General features: G+C 39.7%; 1 long non-coding RNA gene across 1 annotated transcript; it reads left to right on the plus strand.

The window, feature by feature from the left end:
* The first annotated feature begins 2,376 nt into the window (after positions 1–2,376).
* On the plus strand, positions 2,377–21,344 carry Gm30405. Its single transcript, XR_376617.2, has 4 exons — positions 2,377–2,520; positions 19,833–19,904; positions 20,434–20,534; positions 21,209–21,344. It is a non-coding gene; the product is annotated as a predicted gene, 30405 (long non-coding RNA).
* Positions 21,345–22,123: the final 779 nt, after the last annotated feature.

Genomic DNA, 22,123 nt, shown 5'->3' on the forward strand with positions numbered 1-22,123 from the left:
TGAAGCACGTATGACTGTCTGGAGTGGGTTGTCAGGAGCTGTTTTTAATAAGATTTCAAATGATGCCACTGCAGCAGCTATTATGGTATGGATGAGTATAATAAAAGTGGCTAGGAGGCCTGTGGCAAAACTCTAGTTCTTGTATTTTGAGGGGATCTGAAATAATGGCATAATATTCATTACATCTGTGACAAAGTTGTCAAAAAGAGAACGTTATTCTCTTCTAATACATATCTAAGAGAGGAGCCACAGTTGAATTTTTTATTTTAAATTTCTTACAGGTTAATTCTTCCTATAGGGTTGCAAAACCATTCAGCTTCTTCAGTCCTTGCTCTAACTCAACTATTAGGGCCACCACACTCAGTCTGATGTTTGGATGCATGGATCCCCATCTGTATTGGTCAGACTCTGGCAGAGCCTCTCAAGGGACAGCCATACCAGTCTCATGTCAGTGAGTGCTTCTTCGCATCAGCAATGCAGCAATATGCCACTCCAGGGCATATATCCAACAGATTCTCCAACATATAACAAGAACATATTCTTCACTATGTTCATAGCAGCCATATTTATAATAGCCATATGTGGAAACAATCCAGAAGTCCCTCAACAGAGAAATGGATACAGAAAATGTGGTATACTTATACAATGAACTGCTACTGAGCTATTAAAACAACGACTTTATGAAATTCACAGGCAAATAGATGGAACTAGAAAATATCCTGAGTGAGGTAACCCAGTGACAAAAGAACACATATAGTATGTACTCACCAGTAAGTGGACATTGGTGAGAGAGAGAGAGAGAGAGAGAGAGAGGGAGAGGGAGAGGGAGAGGGAGAGAGGGAGAGGGAGAGGGAGAGGGAAAGGGAGAGAGGGATCTGAGAGGGAAAGAGGGCATAGAGTAAAATGGGGGCCAGTTCAGATAGAAGAGGAGATGGGACAGTAGTACAGAGGGTCAGGGATTTGAAGCGGTGTGTAGCAGTGGGTGAGTGGAAACTGAGGGTACCCACTAGAATGTCCCAGATGCCAGAGACACAAAAGATTCCCAGGACCCAACATGGAGGACATTAGCTGCAATACACAACAGTGGGGATATAGAAACTGTAGAGACCATATTCAGTGGATAGGCATGGCTCTCAGTTGTGGGCTGGGACCACCCACCCACCTCAAAATAGTAATCCAGAATTCCTCCTGTCAGAAGGAAATGCAAGGACAAAGAGTGGAACAGAATCTGAATGTTAGGGCATCCAGACTCTGTGGGGAATTGGGCTATGCACAGACAGGATGGTCTCCAGTTGAGCTGAGGTCTGAATTATGAACCCAGGAATGGTTCATAATTCACCTACATGATACATCACCTTCCTGGAACTTTGGCCCAAGTTCCGCCCCCCACAGCCCCCAAAGGAGAAACATGGCTAGAAGTCACATAAGCAATGGCCCAAGTTTCTGACCTTTAGGATAAACTCCTACCCAGTTACCTAGCGACAGTAAAAAGGCCATAAAAAAGGGCTGTTAAACCCCTGCTTGCTCTCTTACTTCTCACTTTCTTACCTCTTATCCCTCACTCTCACCCTCTCACTCCTCTCTCTTTGTCTTATCCCCTCCTCTCCTCCCTGCCTCTTACACTTTCTCTCTCTCTCTCTCTCTCTCTCTCTCTCTCTCTCTCTCTCTCTCTCTCTCTCTCCTACCTTCTCTCTTTCTCCCTGCCTTTCTATAATATAGCTCTAAAAACATGGAATGTCTCTGCTCATCAAGGCCCACAGCACTTGGAGGATGCGATAGGCTTTTTTCTAATGAGCCATTTCTAATCTCCCTATGGAAGGCTTTCCTGTGCTCCAGTCCAGATCCACAGAGCTCACTCTCACCGGTATTGGGAACTTCTTCCCTCATCCCTCTCTCCCATAACCCTGGTGACTTTAAAAAAGTAGCCCTGGGGCTCTCAGGTCAGGGCTGTCCATTGGCCACCCACCAAAGACTGGGTCAAAGGATAAATGCCCACCCAGGGTTGAGTGGAAGGTGTATGGCACCCCTCCCATGCATGAATGACCAGAGAATAGCTAAAACTCTGGCAGGGTGTGAGGCTTCCCCTTCCCACTCTCCCCAAGGGCCCCCTCTTTAGTTCCCAACAAGACACTGTCCCACCTAGGGATCCATCCTATCTGCAGTCCTTTTCAGATACTAACATTATCACCTAATTGTCCTTATGCATAAAATGGGAGCACTGCATAAGATATGTTAAAGGCCAAAAGTGAACTAAGATAAGTGTTGAATAAACACAAGTCAGCAATGGTTTTGCTGCAGTAAATGCTCGGGCTGTGTCACCAGACAGGGGTGTGGTCACTTGAGTCACTGAAAGGCACCTAGATTGCCACACAGAAATGCAAGCACTTTTATTGTCACTCAGCTAAGATGGTATTGCTTGGGTTCTGGTGGCTCCTATCTGTCTATCTTCTGTTCTGGTGTTGTGATGCCAGGCCACTAGTGAGTCAGATCGACTACAACTCGTGTGATTGTCCGGACAAGGTAAGTGATCAGTAGATGGGCACAGGCTTGGTAACCCTGTGCCATTGCCACCTAGGTTCACATCAGCAAAGCAAGAGCTGTAAGTCAAGTATTTGGGATTTTAGAGCTGATTTGCATTGGAGGGAAGGCAGTCCTGTGTCTTCAGTGAGCTCTTAGGGAGAACTTTGCACTACTGGGCATTATGCTGTCTTTGTTGAAATCATAGCAGAGGTGGGCTCAGCCTGCAGCAGCTCACTGTCAGGCCAGCCTGCTCCTTCCGAACTGGGCAACACATTCAGGCATTCATACCTTCACAAAGCTACCTCACAGCACTCACTACACCTGAATGTGAAGTACGCTGAATTCTTCACACTTATAGAACTTGCTTTCAAGTATGGAAACATAATGTAAAGAAATAAGAAAAACATGTTGATGGAAGCCATTTAGCAAAGGTTGTGCAAACAAGTGAGTTTTCTGGAGATGGCCGACCATTTTGCATAGCTTTTATGGGTTTGCTCTGTGAGGCAAGGACTTTAGAGGCTTCATCACAAGATTGCTTCTTGATGCTGGTAAGTCATTCCTGCCAAGATTATATAGCCTAATTATTCTTGAGCATCAAACCACTATATGTTGCAAATTTCCTGCCAATCAATATGAAGAATCACTTACATATAACAATGCTGTGTAGATACATTAATAACTTTATAGAATTCCTGATTTGACTTAAATAATTTTAGGAAATCTAAGCAAATAGTTTGAAGAGATGGTTTTAAATATTTTGCCAGCAAGATATAATAAGCTGGAATCAAGAATAATAGAATGCATCCTAGAAGAGTAAGTAAAGGCTGCATTATGAGGAGTACACTGAGCTTCCATAAACTTTACTAAGAAGAGAAATAGGCTTGGCACAGATCTGTGACCAAGGAAAATCATTCATTCCAAGTCAGATGCAAGGATGAGGCCGCAATTTTGCAGTATGATAAATCAAGGTCATATGTAACTGAAACCGTTGCTTGGAACATATAACAACCTTATAGAATGAAATGCTACTTTTAACTTACTATTGACATCATTATCTCTGTTTCATGTACCATTTTATCTGTGATGAGATTTTATAATGACCTTTTGTCTATGAAGTTATAAGAAGACTCAGAGAAAAGAATAAAGCATGGCTGTTGGGGCTCTGCTCCCAGTATGTATATAGGTATATATGTCTGTGTGTGTGTGTGTGTGTGTGTGTGTGTGTGTATACATATGCATATGCATATGCATATGCATATGCATATGCATATACATATACATATACATATACATATATACATACACGCACAAACATATATATATGTGTGTGTGTGTGTGTGTATACATACATATATATGCATATATATATACACAAACATATGTAAGAATATGTTTATGTAAATTAGTATGTACAAGCCATTGTGAAATTGATGAAAGAGGTAGTGGGGTCCAGCTCTGTGTGTGTGTGTGTGTTTGTGACTTTTTCTTTCTCTCTGGCTCATAAAAAGGTATGTAAGGAGTAAAGAGTCCAAGTACCTAAATTAATTTTCTTAATCCACTATTGCCATCTGCTGTATTCAATTGCCAGAAGTCACCAGCTTTTGGCTGCAGAGTAACAAGAAAGGTTAAATTGACAGAGGAATCAGTTTCCTACACTGCATTCTACCTCAGTACCTGAATGTTGTGACAGAACCCTGGCAACATGTCAAATTGTGATGTGTGCACTGGAGAAAGACATGACATATGTAAGATGATTGGCCTTGAAGTGTGAGCTTATAGTTAATTAGTAGAGAATTCACCCAAAAACTGACAACTGAGTCATGAACAGAGCTGAGGAGGATGAGGAAAGATGCCATATGGATGTGTGGTCAAAGGAGCAGCAGATGCAAAGACCCTGATCCAGGCATAGAAGAATCCAGATCAGTTTCGCAGGAGCAGGGAGAGAAAGGAAAGTGAGGCTGAACACATGTTAGGTCTTTTAGGCCTAGTGTAAGGACTTAGAAAGAATTGTTCTGAGCCCACTGTGGTAGAGCCCATAGAGAACTAGTTCATGGAAGTAATTCCCCAATATATAGGACACAAAAGAAGGAGGATGTCTTCAAGCTTGAAACCTGCCTGATATAAATGGCAAGTTTCAAATAAGCCAGAGTGACATGAGGAGACCCATAAATAACAATATGTATTCAGTTAATATTTAGTATGAGGTCAATGAACCTGTCTGTGACATTAGTTGGTCGTGCAGACTCTTCAAGTGGTTAGTGAAACAAAAGCTGTGGCTGTCATTAGGAAGAAAGGGATTGAGGAACAGAGTCACAAGATTACAAGGATGGTAGGCTGCTTATCAACAGAAGCAACACCAGGTATTTTCCTCAAGACCTTGATGGGACTGAATTTATTAGCTGTGAAGTTTCATTTTCATGAAACAAAATCTTCCTTAAATGTTTCCCAGTGTAAGTTTGAGCTCATTGGTCTGTTCTGTTACTATCTGGTTTCATCCTGAAGCTAGCTTGTTTCCTCCTCTTGTGATAAAATGAAGATGGATCAGGGCCACATAAGGTCTGTGGACAGTAGAAAGGAAGGAGAGAGACTCTGGGGTATCAGACCTTATGATTAAAGGCATGAGAACCTATGTTGTCCACCAGTGTACTTTTTTGTTTTAATTGCTGTGTTTATAATAAATTCTAGATGTCACAGGAGCTGAGAAGTTAAACTTCAGATAATAAACACCGGAGATTCTTTTGTCTCAGAGCTGTTACTAGTGTCACTACAGTAATAGCTGTGTGGTAACATGAAGTGTGGAGAATTAGTGGAACTTTGAACTTTGACATATTTGAGGGTGATATCACAGATTTCAATATGGCCTGAGAGAACAAGAAGGCTGAGATGAAAGTGCAGTTTGGGCCATAGATAAATAGAAAGTGAAGTTGTTGTTTTTATTTTGTTTGTTTGTTTGTTTTGTTTTTTGTTTTCCAAGATAGGTACTTTGAACGGCAAGCAAATCTGAAGAGTACTTTGTGTGTGTATATGATATGGGAGAGAGGTGTAGGTAGAGAGACAGAAAGTGTGGGGATGGAAGGAGGAACAGAGAAAGTGAAGGAGAGAGGAAGATGAGCATAAACACAGTGAAAGGAGAGACAGAGAGTGAGACAGAGAGAGAGAAAGAGAGAGAAATAGAGACATAGAGACACAGAGACACAGAGAGAGAGAGACAGAGAGACAGAGAGATTATACTTTTAAACTAAACAAACTGTCACAAGCCAGTCATTGCACTGGGGAAGGAAAAGTAGGAAGATCATGAGTTCAGACCAGGCCAACCTGAAGACATTGCCAGTCCCCTATCACAGAAAAATTAAAATTGGATTCAGCATTTGACCCTACTTAAATTAAGGTTCTTTATTGTTGTTTAGTTATTGATTTTGTTAGTTTGGACTTTTAAAAAGTGTGTGTGTGTGTGTGTGTGTGTGTGTGTGTGTAGGTCAAAATAAGTAGAGGTGTGTCAAGTATTTTTGAGAAATGTTCCTTTTCTTCCCATTTATGGGTCTCAGGGATTGAACTCTGGTCCTTATGATTGGCAGCTGAAGTCCCATGACAACCTTGCTAACACATTCATTAATCCCATAGTCCATAGTAACCTACAATTTTCCATGTAAACTTCTAACCCTCTTTCTTTCCTCTGCATCTTAAGTCCTGGGATTAAAGACATGGGCACCTTGTTATTTTGACCTTTGGAGATAGTTTCTCGTGTAGAAAAGTTTATCCTTCATCTTGATATGTATCCAAGAATAACCTTTTTCTTTTCCCTTTGTCTCTATTAATTAATTAAATTATTTATTTATTTATTCATTCATTCATTCATTCATCCATTCATTCATTTTTGGTTCTTAGAGACAGGGTTTCTCTGTGTACCACCAGCTGACTGGCTGTCCTGGAACTCACTCTGAGACTAGGCTGGTCTTGAACTCAGAAATCTGCCTGCCTCTGCCTCCAAAGTGTTGGGATCAAAGGCATGTGCCACCACTGCTAGGCTATTTTATTTTTCTTTCTTTGTTAGTTTCTGTTAAGACAGAATCTCCTTCCCTGTGTAGCCAAGGCTGGGTTGACACTTAATATGTAGTCTATAGGCTAGGCACAAATCCTCAGCGATCTTTCTGTTTCCACCTTGTGAGTACTGGGAGTACAGGAGCCACAAGTCCAGGGTCCCAGAGGTAACCTTGTACTCCTGATTTTCCTGCTTTCCAAGTTGTAAGGTTATATTACAGTTTCCAGTGCACAGTATGGAGTCCATGCTGACTTTGAATTAAAGATGTTGTATCCTACTTCTGGATGGTTGAGATTACTGATGTGTGAGGACATGTGAGGTAAAAGCAGTTTTGGATTCTGTAAATATAACACTGTTTAAAAAAACGTGGAGGTAATACAGAATTATTTGTACAAGCAAGGACTGTAGTTCAGAGTGCTTGAACTCTTGGTACTTTAATGTCCTGCCCTGCCCTGTCCTGTCATAGGGTAAAGTCACCCCAGGAGTGACTCTGCCAGGAGTGGGAATACCTTAGCTCCTGGGGTGGACTGGCAATCAAGGAGAAAACCAAGCAGAGGCAGTGAGAAAACATCCTGAGAGGTAGAAGAAGTCAGGAGAGTTCAGTGTCCTGAAAGCCACTGAAGAAAATGTTTCCTGAAGAAGGAAGCAAGCAACAAATATTTTATCATGCCTGCAAGTACAGGGCTGATGAGTTCCCGGACATTAAATGGCTGCAAGTTGAAAGGCAGGTTTGATTATGTAGTCAGTACTGAGATTGTAGTAAATTCCTCCATACTCTTGAATGGAACTCCACCTAAAAATCAATCAATCAGACAAACAAATACACAACAACAATAAACCAAACCACCAGACACAACAGAAGAGAAGATAGGAGATCCTCACAAAGGTCTCTTATGAGCAGACTGAGAATTGATCAGTAGACTCAGCCATGTGTATATATATTGACAAAAACAGTTGGAGGTTGATTTTAATGTGGGTTAAAGAGAATTATATAGAGGAATTGGAGTCTTTTAATACAAATAGGTTTTGTGAGGATTCTTTAGGCCCCAGGGTACTAGGGCAAGGCTCATGGAGAATGTGAGATAGATGCTGCCCTCTCCAGCACTGAGCTTTCTGCTCACAAATTTGTGTAATGTTGGGAATGGCCAGCTCCAGGTTCAGTGATAAAACAATTTACCAGAGCAGAAGTAAGATAAGTTTTAATGAAGAATAGACACTGTGGACAGAAGCACAGCAGGCTGATTCTGTGAGATTTGCATCCCAGCAAGGAGTGGGGCATGTATACTGCAGTTAAGAGAAGCTCCCTTGCCTTGCTTCATTATGCCCTTTGTGTTTGTGTTTGAAGAAACAGAGGGAGGCAGTTCACATTCTGTTAGGCAATGAGTCATGTAACAGCAATTGTTTTCTGCAAAACTGGGCATTTGGGGTGCAGGGTCTTTAAGCACTAGTTGTTTGTACAGCGTCACAGGTCACTCTGTCAAGATGTAAAACCCAGGGTATATTGTTTTTCAAATTTAGCCTTTTCCTGTGTGTGCCTCAGGCACTTTATGTACTTCATCCTGGTCCAGGCAATTCTGCTTCAGTCTTCTGAGTGATGACACTACTGATTTGTGTCACTGCACCTGGCCCGCTCCTTTGCTTTTATGTTTAAAACTTACTATGTAGCCAAGCAAAACTTTGAACTTCTAATCCTTGTGCTTTTGCCTTCCAAGCCCTGGGACCATACGTGTGCATCCCTTGTCTAGGTTTTATCATCCTGAGGTCCTATGCAGGGCTTAATACATTCTGGACAAGCCTTCTGTTATTAGGAATACTTCTCCAGTCCCAAATGACGTTCTGATGCTTATTAATGTCTGATGGACTGAGCTGAGCAAGAAGCATTCTGTACTCTGTTAGTGTTGAGGTAAAATTCAAATAAAAGTTTTACCATTTTCAGTGCACAGTTCTGAAGCATTGAGCCTGTTCACAAACTGAGAGAATCTTATATCTTCTGTAGATTCAAAACTTCTCAGCTCTAAGGAAACACTCCCTATTAGTTAAATCATGTTTTTTTGTCCTTTCTCCTCCTCACTTCTTATAACCTCAGGAAGTTTTCTTTTCTGGTAGGATGTTGTATACTCTATATAGCATGTAAAAGGTATCCCACAATTTATGTCTTTTGTGGAGGGTTAATTTTTGGAACATGCTTTGAGGTTCATACTGGTTGTAGCATGTTTCAGCATGCCATTTATAGGGAAAAGTATTAAATTATACTAATATAGCACAGCTTGTCAATTAACAGACATTTGCTTTGTTTTTACCTTTTGCCATTACTAACAATGTTACTGAAAACTTTTGTGTAAAGTTTTCTCTGGATTTTTATTTACTTTGTTATAAAGGAAGGAATGGAATTGCTTGGAAATTTGATAACCAGATTCATTTATGTCACTTCCCTAGTTTTACACAGGATTTTACTGTTCTATCTCCACCAATAAGGCACAAGTGTTCCTATTTCTCCTTCTCCTTGAAATCTGTCCTGATTTGAATCAAAACTTTGTTTTTTTTCCTTAGATATTTTCTTTATATACATTTCAAAATCTATCTGAAAGTTCCCTATACTCTCTCCCCTCCCTTTTCCCCTATGTACCCATTCCCAATTCTTGGCCCTGGCATCCCCCTATTCTGGGGCATATGAAGTTTGCAATACCAATGGGCCTCTCTTCCTAGTGATGATCGATTAGGCCATCTTCTGCAACATATGCAGCGAGAGAAACGAGCTCTGGGGGTACTGGTTAGTTCATATTGTTGTGCCACCTATAGGGTTGCAGACCCCTTAAGCTCCTTGGGTGCTTTCTTTAGCTTCTACATTGGGGGCCCTGTGTGCCATCTTGTAGGTGACTGTGAGCATCCACATCTGTATTTGCCAGGCACGGGCATAGCCTCATATGAAACAGCTAAACCAGGGTCCTTCAGTAATATCTTGCAGGGATATGCAATAGTGTCTGGGTTTGGTGGCTGATTATGGAATTGATCCCCAGGTGGGGTAGTCTCTGGATACTCTCCATACTTTCGTCTTAGCTCCAAACTTTGTCTCTGTAATTCCTTTTCATGGGTATTTTGTTCCATATTCTAAGGAGAAATGAAGTATCCACCCATTTGTCTTCCCTATTCTTGATTTTCTTTTGTTTTGCAAATTTTATCTTGGGTGTTCTAAGTTTCTGGGTTAATATAAACTTACCAGTGAGTGCATACCTAATGACTTCGTTTGTGATTGGGTTACCTCACTAAGGATGATATCCTCATGATACATCCATTTGTCGAAGAAGTTCATAAAATCATTGTTTTTAATAGTTGAATAGTACTCCATTGTGTAAATATACCACATTTTCTGTATCCATTCTTCTGTTGAGAGACATTTGGGTTCTTTCAAGCTTCTGGTAATTATAAATAAGGCTGCTATGAACATACTGGAGCATGTGTTCATATTACAAGTCGGGACATCTTCTGAGTATATGCTCAGGAGAGGTATTGCTGGATCTTCTGGTAGTATTATGTCCAATTTACTAAGGAACTACCAGAGAGACTTCCAGAGTGGTTGTACAAGCTTGCAATTCCACCAGCAATGGAGGAGTGTTCCTCTTTATCCAAATGCTCAACAGCAGCTACTGTCACATAAATTTTGATCATAGCAATTCTTACTGGTGTGAGGTGGAATCTCAAGGTTGTTTTGATTTGCATTTCCTTGATGATTAAGGATGTTAGAATTTTTTTCAGGTGCTTCTCAGCCATTCAGTATTCCTCAGTTGATAATTCTTTGTTTAGCTCTGTACCCAATTTTTTAATGGGGTTAATTAAATTTCTGGAGTCCAGCTCTTGAGCTCTTTGTATATATTGGATATTAATCTCCTACCATATTTAGGATTGGTAAAAATCCTTTCCCAATCTATTGGTGATCTTTTTGTCTTATTCACAGTGTGTCTTGACTTAGAGAAGCTTTGCAATTTTTTGAGGTTCCATTTGTCAATTCTTAATCTTACAGCACAAGCCATTGCTGTTCTGTTTAGGAAAATTTCCCCTGTGCCTATATCATCGAGTCTTTTCCCCACTTTCCACTCTATTAATTTCAGTGTCTCTGGTTTTATGTGGAGTTCTTTGATCAACTTAGACTTGAGCTTTGTACAAGAATATAAGAATGGATCAATTCTTATACAGACACTAAGAGAACACAAATGCCAGCAGAGGCTACTATACCCAGCCTCTCAATTACCATAGATGGAGAAACCAAAGTATTCCATGAAAAAACCAAATTCACACATTATCTTTTCATGAATCCGGCCCTTCAAGGAAAATAACAGAAGAAAAAAAAAAAAAAAAAAAAAAAAAAGGACAAAAAACCACATCCTAGAAAAAGCAAGAAAGTAATCCTTCAACAACTCTAAAAGAAGACAGCCACAAGAAATGAATGCCAACTCTAACAACAAAAATAATACAAAGCAACAATTACTTTTCCTTAATATCTCTTAATATCACTGGACTCAATTCCCCAATAAAAAGACATAGACTGACAGACTGGCTACACAAATAGGACTCAGCATTTTGCTGCTTACAGGAAACCCATCTCAGGGAAAAAGACAGACACTACCTCAGAGTGAAAGGCTGGAAAACAATTTTCCAAGCAAATGATCTGAAGAAATAACCTAGAGTAGCCATTCTAATATCTAATAAAATCGACTTCCAACCCAAAGTTATCAAAAAAAGACAAGGAGGGGCATTTCATACGCATCAAAGGTATAATCTACCAAGAGGATCTCTCAATTCTGAATATCTATGCTTCAAATCCAAGGACAGCCACATTCATTCAAGAAACATTAGTAAAGTTCAAATCACACATTGCACCTCACACAATAATGGTGGGAGACTTCAACATACCACTTTCATCAATGGACAGGTCATGGAAACAGAAACTGAACAGAGACACAGTGAAACTAACAGAAGTTATGAAATGAATGGATTTAAGAGATATCTACAGAACATTTTAACCAAAAAAAAAAAAAAGGATATACTTTCTTCTCAGCACCGCATGGTAACTTCTCCAAAATTGACAATATAATTTGTCACAAAACAGGTCTTAATAGATACAAAAATATTGAAATTGTCCCATGCATCCTATCAGATCACCATGGACTAAGGCTGATCTTCAAAAAAACATAAATAATAGAAAATCAACATTCACATGGAAACTGAACACCACTCTTCTCAATGATACCTTGGTTAAGAAGGAATAAAGAAAGAAATTAAAGACTTTTTAGAGTTTAATGAAAATGAAGCCACAACATACCCAAACTTATGGGTCACAATGAAAACATTTCTAAGAGGAAAACTCATAGCTCTGAGTGACTCCAAAAAGAAACTAAATAGAGAGTACACTAGCAGCCTGACAGCACACCTAAAATTTCTAGAAAGAATGGAAGCAAATTCGCCCAAGAGGAGTAGATGACAAGAAATAATCAATCTCAGGGCCAAAATCATCCAAGTGGAAAGAATAAGAACTATTCAAAGAATCAACAAAAGGAGGAGCTGGTTCATTGAGAAAATCAACCAGATAGATAAACCCTTAGCCAGACTCACTAGAGGGCACAGGGGCAGCATCCTAATTAACAAAATCAGAAATGAAAAGGGAGACATAACAACAAATCCTGAAGAAATCCAAAACACCATCAGATCCTTCTATAAAAGGCGATACTCAACAAAAATAAAAAACATGTATGAAATTGACAAATTTCTAGACAGGTACCAAAGTTAAATCAGGATCAGGTTAATGATCTAAACAGTCCTATATCCCCTAAAGAAATAGAAGAAGTCATAAATAGTCTCCAACCAAAAAAAAAAAAAAAAAAAACAGGACCAGATGGGTTTAATGCAGTTCTATCAGACCTTCAAAGTTGATCTAATTCCAGTACTTCACAAACTATTCCACAAAATAGAAGCAGAAGGTACTCTACCCAATTCATTCTATGAAGCCAAAATTACTCTGATACCTAAAGCACAGAAAGACCCAAGAAACATAGAGAAGTTCAGACCAATTTCCCTTATGAATACCACTGCAAAAATCCTCAATAAAATTCTTGCTAACCAAATCGAAGAACACACAACAAATGCATCCATCGTGACCAAGTAGGTTTCAATCCAGGGACTCAGGGACAGTTTATTATATGGAAATCCATCAACATAATCCACTATATAAACAAACTCAAAGACAAAATCCACATGATCATCTTGATAGATGTGGGGAAACCATTTGAGAAAATCCAATATCCATTCAGGATAAAAGATCAGGACTTCGAGGCCCATACCTAAACATGATAAAAGCAATCTACAGCAAACCAGTAGCCAACTCAAAGTAAATGGTGAGAAGCTAGAAGCATTCCCAATAAAATCAGGGACTAGACAAAGCTGCCCACATTCTCCCTACCTATTCAACATTGTACTTGAACTCCTAGCCAGAGCAATTCGACAACAAAAGGAGAACAAGGGGATACAAATTGGAAAGGAAGAAGTCAAAATATCATTTTTGCAGATGATACAATAGTATATATAAGGGACCCTAAAAATTCCACCAGATAATTCCTAAACCTGATAAACAGCTTCAGTGAAATAGCTGGATATAAAACTAACTCAAACAAGTCAATGGACTTTCACTACAGAAAGGATAGACAAGCTAAGAAAGAAATTAGGGAAACAACACTGTTCTCAATAGTCACAAATAAAAAATTCCTTGGTGTGACTCTAACTAAGGAGGTGAAAGGTCTGTATGATAAGAATTTCAAGTCTCAGAAGAAAGAAATTAAAGAAGATCTCAGAAGATGGAAAAATCTCCCATGCTCATGGATTGGCAGGATCAATATAGTAAAAATATCTCTCTTGCCAAAACCAATCTCCAAATTCAATGCAATCCCCATCAAAATTCCAACTCAATTCTTCAACGAATTAGAAATGGCAATCTGGAAATTCATCTGGAATAACAAAAATCCTAGGATAGCAAAAACTCTTCTCAAGGATAAAAGAACCTATGACAGAATCACCATGCCTGACCGAAAGCTGTACTACAGAGCATTTGTGGAAAAAAAAAAAAAAAAAAAACCCTGCATGGTACTGGTATAGCGACAGACAAGTAGACCAATGGAATAGAATTGAAGACCCAGAAAGAAATCCACATACCCATGGTCACTTGATCTTTGACAAGGGAGCTAAAACCATCCAGTGGATGAAAGACAGCATTTTCAACAAATGGTGCTGGCACAACCGGTGGTTATCATGTAGAAGAATAAGAATTGATCCATTCCTATCTCCTTGTACTAAGGTCAAATATAAGTGGATCAAGGAACTACACATAAAACCAGAGACAGTGAAACTTACAGAGGAGAATTTGGGGAAAAGCCTTGAAGATATGGACACAGGGGAAAAATTCCTGAATAAAGCAGCAATGGCTTGTGCTGTAAGTTCGATGAATTGACAAATGTAACCTCATAAAATTGCAAACTTCTGTAAGGCAAAAGACACCCTCAATAAGACAAAAAGGTCATCAACAGATTGGGAAAGGATCTTTACCTATCCTCAGTCAGATAAGGGACTAATATCCAATGTATACAAAGAACTCAAGAAGGTGGACTCCAAAAAATCAAATAACCTCATTAAAAAATGGGGCTCAGAGCAAAACAAAGAATTCTTACCTGAGGAATACTGAATGGTTGAGAAGTACCTGAAAAAAATGTTCAGCATCCTTAATCTTCAGGGAACTGCAAATCAAAACAACCCTGAGATTTGTCTCACACCAGTCAGAAGGGCTATGTTCAAAAATTCAGGTGACATCAGATGCGGGTGAGGATGTGCAGAAAGAGGAACACTCCTTCATTTTTGGTGGGATTGCAAGCTTGTACAACCACTCTGGAAATCAGTCTGGTGGTTCCTCAGAAAATTGGACATAGCACTAACAGAGGATCCCGCAATATCTCTCCTGGACATATATCCAGAAGATGTTCCAACTGGTAAGAAGGACACATGCTTCACTATGTTCATAGCAGCCTTATTTATAATAGCCATAAGCTGGAAAGAACTCAGATGCCCCTCAACAGAGGAATGGATACAGAAAATGTGGTACATTTACACAACGGAGTACTGATCTGTTATTAAAAAGAATGAATTTATGAAATTCCTAGGCAAATGGATGGACCTGTGCCGCAGACCCTCTGGGCCCCTTTGTCTGCATGGAATGGGTCTCTAGTCATGGGTGGACAAAGCATCGGATGAATTGACAGGTGCACACGGGAGAGGTTGTGTTGGATCTGAATGTAATTTCTCAAATCGAGCATCAGACTTTTTTATACAGAAGACAATAAGGAAGTTGGGTGACATACCCGCAAGGTACAAATGAGGTAACCGGATGCTTAATGACTCTTACACAGAACAGAGAAATGAAAATGCAAAGACTGGCAGGAACTGTTCAATAAAATAACTGAGACAAAGTCAGCCCTATCTAAGGTCAGCTATAGACTTAGAAGCCAGGTGTGAGAACTTTTCACTCCTAGGGCAAGGGCTTTCACACCCAAGTCATGGTTCTAGTTAGGGAGTTCCGTTCTAGCTAAACATCTCTTGAGTAATGTAATACTCTAAAACCACAGCCCGATCTACTTCCTAAACCATTGTAAATTCCTGTATATAGGTGTAACTCAGCTATAATTCTAAGTATCTATTCTGGTTTCTCCTACGGTCAGAAACGTCTTTCATCCTTGGTGATGGTAGATTCCTGTGAAGGGCAGTGACCTAACTTTTGGGCTATCCTGAATGTCACTGTCTAGCTCAAGGACATTCTAGGACTGTTGGAACATTGGCGGAAGGCTTTACCTATGTCAGAATCCAATCTTAAAAGGTATTTATAATAAAGAGTGCATGTGGATCCATCCACTAGACTAACGCGGGAATGGAAAATTTAGAGAGCACGCCAGACTCCAGGAGCGAGTTTCTGTGAAACTCTTTTTGCTTCATGAGCAGTTTTTAAGCCTCTAGGCTTGTCAAACTGACTCAACTGGAGTGTGTGGCAGACCTGGAGGGCAGCATCCTGAGTGAGGTAACCCAATCACAAAAGAACTCACATGATATGTACTCAGTGATAAGTGGATATTAGACCAGAACCTTAGGATACCCAAGATACAATTTGCAAAGCACATGAAACTCAAGAAGAACGAAGACCCAAGTGTGGACACTTTGCCCCTTCTTAGAATTGTGATCAAAACACCCATGCAAGGAGTTACAGAGACAAAGTTTTGAGCTGAGACTAAAGGATGCACCATCTAAAGACTGCCATACCCGGGGATCCATCCCGTAATCAGCCTCCAAATGCTGACACCATTGCGTACACTAGCAAGATTTTGCTGAAAGGACCCTGATATAGCTGTCTCTTGTGAGGCTATGCCGGGGCCTAGCAAATACAGAAGTGGATGCTCACAGTCAGCTATTGGATGGATCAAAGGGCCCCCAATGGAGGACCTAGAGAAAGTACCCAAGGAGCTAAAGGTATCTTCAACCCTATAGGTGGACCTCAATATGAACTAACCAGTATCCCCTCAGAGCCCCTGTCTCTAGCTGCATATATATCAGAAGATGGCCTAGTCGGCCATCAGTGGAGAGGCCCATTGGTCTTGCAAACTTTATATGCCTCAGTACAGGGGAATGCCAGGTCCAAGAAGTGGGAGTGGGTAGGTAGGGGGTGGGGGGCGGGGAATGTATGGGGGACTTTTGGGATAGCATTGGAAATATAAATGAAGAAAATACCTAATTAAATTTTAAAAAAAGAATCAATCAATTCACATTCTTCTTCATTATAACCTCCAGTTGTGCCTGTACCATTTGTTGAAAATGCTTTCTTTATCCACTGGATGGTTTTAGCTCCTTTCTCAAAGATCAAGTGACCATAGGTGTGTGGATTCATTTCTGGGTCTTCAATTCTAGTCCATTGATCTAACTGTGTATCACTGTACCAGTACCATGCAGTTTTTTATCACCATTGCTTTGTATTCCAGTTTAATGGCAGGCATGATGATTCCACCAGAGGTTCCTTTATTATTGAGAATAGTTTTTGCTATCCTAGGTTTTATTATTCCAGATGAATTTGCAAATTGCCCTTTCTAGCTAGGTGAAAAACTGAGTTGAAATTTTGATGGGGATTGCATTGAATCTGTAGATTGCTTGAGGCAGGATAGGCATTTTTACTATATTAATCCTGCCAATTCATGAGCATGGAAGATCTTTCCATCTTCTGGGATCTTCTTCAATTTCTTTCTTCAGAGAATTGAAGTTCTTATCGTACAGATCTTTCACATCCTTAGAGTCAAACCAAGTTATTTTATATGTTACTATTGTGAAAGGTGTTGTTTCCCTAATTTCTTTCTCAGTCCCTTTATCCTTTCTGTATAGAAAGGTCATTGATTTGTTTGAGTTAATTTTATATCCAGCTAATTCACTGAAGCTGTTTATAAGATTTAGGAGATCTTTGGTAGAATTTTAGTTTCACTTATATATATTGTCATATCATCTGCAAATAGTGATGTTTTCACTTCTTCCTTTCCAATTTGTATCTCCGTGATCTCCTTTTGTTGTCTAATTGCTCTGACTAGAACTTCATGTACTATATTGCATAGGTAGGGAGAAAGTGGGCTGCCTCGTCTAGTACCTGATTTTAGTGGGACTGAGTTTCTCTCATTTTAGTTTGATGTTGGCTACTGGTTTGCTCCACGTTGCTTTTATTATGTTTAGGTATGGGCTTTGAATTCCTGAATTTTCCAAGACTTTTATCATGAAGGGGTGTTGCATTTTGTCAAATGCTTTCTTAGCATTTAAAAAGATGATCATATGGTTTTTGTCTTTGAATTTGCTTATATAGTGGATTATGTTTATTGATTTCTGTATATTAAATCATCACCTGATGGCTCCCTCACCTGATCTGAAAGAGCCCTCCCGGGTGGCCACCTCTCCTCTGGTAGGGAAGGTGCCTGGATGTCTGGAGCCTGAAATGGGGTCTGTCCCAGAAGCTGTGTCACTTCTGCCTATCCCAGAAGTTGTGTCCCTTCTTTAGTCTGCACTCTCACATGTGCAGACTAGTCTTTGAGGGACCAGGGACCCAAGATTGCTCCCTCACCTCAGAACTTTGTTGTTTTATCTTGCATTTTAGTAAAGAGCAATGCTGCTGTTGGCCAGTTCCCATCTTCTTGCAGACATTTCTTTTCATTCTTTCCCATTTCATTTCTTATGATTTTAGTTTGTTTTTTTTTCACTTTGACAGGCTTGATATTTGTTACTTATTTTATCTGTAGAAGAATTTTGCCTATATGTGCAAAGGACCAACCTCAGCATGGAGAGGGGTTCTGAGATAAGAGGTTTCTGGGAGTGGCAAAAATAATGACTCTAAGTCAAATCATGGATTTATGCTGATGACCTGTGTTTGTTTGATCCAGCTGTTCCAAACTCTTTATCTTTATGTTCTGTTTTACTTCTAGATATTTCTCTGTCTATATTTTCCTTGCTTGGTATTCTAACAGAGCTCTCTATCTATGTCTTGCTTGATTTTATCTGTGTCAGTTCTCCAAGCAGTTCTCTCTTTATTTCCTAAAAAAAAAAAAAAAAAATCCTCTGAAAATCCCATCTCCTTCAGAACACAGGTCCAGTCTCTTATTTTACTATCAGCCCAGGCATTTACTCCTGGTTTCATTTGATTAACTTATGAATCAGCATCCTACAATCCCTGCCTTTTGATTCATAGGAGAGAGCAAGCACATATTTTTTTTGACATTGCAAAAGAATTCAGAGGCCTGACTGCCTTTGATTAGCACAGACAATAAACTAGTTGTATGGGACATTGTCCTGAAATTACCATTTCTACCACACCTGGGCCTGGACTCACTGTGTCCCAGGCTGACGTTGAACTTAGAAATTCGCTTGCATTTTTTCCTGCCTATCTTTCTATCTGTCTGACAAGCTGGATCATAGTGTTGCTTGTTTTGTTCCTTTAGATTGTGAAGCCCCTCACACAATTCATATTGCATCCTTATTTTTTATGTATAGTTGAGATATTATATATTTTCTAACTCAGGAATTTAGAGTTCTTACCCATATACTTAAGGGCTATTCTGAACGTACTAGTATTTACCATTTTGCTGAGGCATAGCCATATCCTTGACTCATGGACTCATGCTATTTCTAATAATCATGAGGTCATTAATGTTAAGAGGGAGGACATTCCTTAGAGAGAAAGAGTCCTCCACTGCTAATGCATCAAGAAAATATGAACATTTTTACACAAGCAAGCTTTATGCCCATTGAAGCCACAGACGCTCATGAAGGCTCATGCCAGAGCCTTATCCCAGGAGCAAGAACCATGTCATTCTCTCCCCACCAGGGAGATTCTAAGCTTGGCATATATGTATATTTGTAATTCATGTATACACAGTGCCCAAAGAAGCTAGGGTGGGGTGTTTGACTCATGTATTGTCAGTCAAGAACCCATGGGAGGTTATCAGACTGTATTTAGTGCTTGAGGAAACTATGGCAACAACATTCTGGAAACACAATGAACAAACATTAATTCAAAGTCAAGAGTGAAGTGAATTGAGTTGTCCTGGTAGTATGTGCACCTTCCACTCCACTGGAGCCTTGGTTCTGAACACAATACATGGGCACTGTGGGTTCATTGTACATGCTGTTCTATCAGGAATACCAAAAAATGCTGCCTTCCACCCCCTGCTCCAGGCCATAGTATGTTATGAACTCCAGATATTTTATTGTGCCTACAATATTTATGTTTTTATAGAAACAGTGGTTTCATTATAAGAATCAAGGTCTTTTAATATTTTCTTCAGTGTGGAAATACAAATTAATGCCTCCTGTTATACTGTCTTGTAATGCAGAATTTTATGAATTGCTGTTGGTGGGGCTAGCCAGATGGTTTAGTCATCAAGTAAAGTGAGGACCTTGGTTCAGTTCCCAGTAATGCATAGCCACTTATAGCTGTTTGTACCTCTAGTTCCAGGTGACCTGAGATCTTCTTGTGGCATCTGTGGTTACTGTATACAATGGTGCACAGACATATATGAAGGAAAAATATCCATATATAGTGAGAATTTTTTGTTTGAAAAGGATAAAAATGTTCTGGGAATATATTTTCATTTTTATACCATGTGGGAGACATGTTGTTGCTTCAGATTGTCCATAGAAACTGACTGGGATTTAATTCTTGCTCCATCAGGGCCGTCATATTCATCTCTGCAAAGAAGTTCAGATATTGTGTCCAGTTCTGGAATCTTGGGAAGTTTATAAGGTAATGCAAACACTAAGCTTTGCAGAGACTTGATGTGCCTCAGTGTGGAGATATTGGGATGGGTTAGCTTCTCCTTCTCAGAGGAGAAGCAGAGAAGAAAATGTGGCTAGAACTTTTTGTAATATTTGGGAGGCAGTTAACAGGTTATAAAAAGTGAATAAATAAATGATTGGGAAAAACAATGTATTAAGAAGTGTTGGTCGCTATTAGTCGCTGTTGGTAGCTTTTGTCAAGTTCCAGTGCAAAAGTGAAAGAATAAAAAATTAGATATCTTGATGATGAAGTTCAAAATGTCTCTAAGAAACTAAACATCCCTAAATCAACAACTAGTATAACAATAATGTTGTCCTCTTTCCGATCTATCTTTTTTTTTCTCTCATATCTGGTGTTAGAGGGATGAAAGGGAATAAAAGGTGTGGAAGCAGAAAGAACCCACAAAGACTAGCTATACCCATATATAAAAATTATTAAATAAACCTCTTAAATGCAATGTTTTGATTTATGAATTTCTATCATTCATTTTGTTAAGTGGGGATAATATTAAGTGTGGATGATACGGAAATGATGTTTCAATGGAAAAAACCTGGAGTTTGTGTCCTTTCTCAAGACATTGACAAGGACATAATGGAGGTAAGATGCCAGCTCGATCCTTGGGGGATTTCCTGAGGGGTTTGATAGGCAGTGCTGTGAGAACACTCCTGCTTACAAACCATCTCACCATCGACTTGTTGTATTTTGTTTTGAGTTGTATGTAGGAGTTTGTTCATAGCTCAGATTTGCCTGGAACTTAATCTACCTGCCCCAGGCTCAGGAGTGTTGGGACTGCAGGCATGTGCAATCATCATCATGTACTCTAATGGACATATGAGGGTCTTGGCTTGTATGAGTAATTTTTCTGTTGCTGTGATATAAACTCTATGATGACAAGCAACCTATGTAGTGTTTATATGGACTCATGGTTTCATGGGCATAAAAGTCCATAATGGCAGAAAGGGGCATCAGCAGAAGAATGAAGATGCCTTAGCACAGTTTCAAATGCAAGCATGGAAGATGAAGACCAAACTGGACATTAGGGAAGGTCGTGAAACCTTAAATTCCACAATGATATACTTCTTCCAGTAAGGCTTCACCTGAGTATAACATCCCCAAAAAGCAACATAATGTGGGAACTACATTTTTAAATACACAAATCTAAAGCAGACATTCCCCCACACACCTCCATACAACATAAATCAGCAAGACTCTTATGGAAGATCCCTTTACCAACAGTCTCATCCTTTGTTATGTCACTGCTTGTTTTTTAGGATGTGGAGAACAGAATCTTATATGTCACCTCAAATATATATAAGAATCTTGCTAAGGATCCTGAGTTGAGACATGGCTACATTGTCTCTACAGTCTCTGAAGCACTAAACTTTCCTTGTCATGTTTCATGGTAATATGTTTGTGGAAAAACATTTCTTTTATTCAAATAAATTGACTGTAATTAATTGGAGATCCCTCTAGAACATTGAAAATAAAGTAACCTTAAGATATCCTGTAAGCTTCCTGAAACTTATTTTATTTGTGCTTCTGTTTGTCTCAAAGTGTGTGTGTGTGTGTGTGTGTGTGTGTGTGTGTGTGTGTGTGTTTTGCTTTATGTCTATGTTCATGTGTGAGGATGAGTTTGGATGTCAGAGGTCAATGCTAAGGGTCTTCCTCAATTACTCTCTAGCATTTCTTTTAAGAAAATTAAGTTTTTTCAGTCTCCATTTCCGTCTCACCACGTAGATACCAGATCCCAGCCAGACAGCTGATCAGTAGAGACAGGAAACAATTGGAGGATCTCAAATCCTGCTGGGACAAGAGATTCTTTGGCCTCTGGCATGGCAGAAAAGGCTAAAGTGTTACTGTTCTCTGAGGGGAAGCTGGGGAAATTCAGGTGTCCCTCCAGATCTCTGTTTCCTTTGCAGCCCCAGAGCTAATTATGGAGAGTGGTTAGAAACCTTAGCCAGAGCCACAAGGGGAATGGTGGGAGGTGGCTGTGATCAAATAGTCAAACATAAAAGGCATCCAGTAGCCACATCAGCAAGCAGCTGCACCCAGCCTGATGGACAGTTCCAGGGTGAATGGTTTAGGAGAGAAAACTTTTCCCTGGAGCATTTCAGCTCAATGAGACAGGCACCCTCAGATGATTCTTGGTGAAAAAACATGTGCACTTTATTCCTTGTGAAAAGGGA

The sequence above is a fragment of the Mus musculus genome, chromosome 4 (genome assembly GCF_000001635.26).
Source record: "Mus musculus strain C57BL/6J chromosome 4, GRCm38.p6 C57BL/6J".
Classification (NCBI taxonomy): domain Eukaryota; kingdom Metazoa; phylum Chordata; class Mammalia; order Rodentia; family Muridae; genus Mus; species Mus musculus.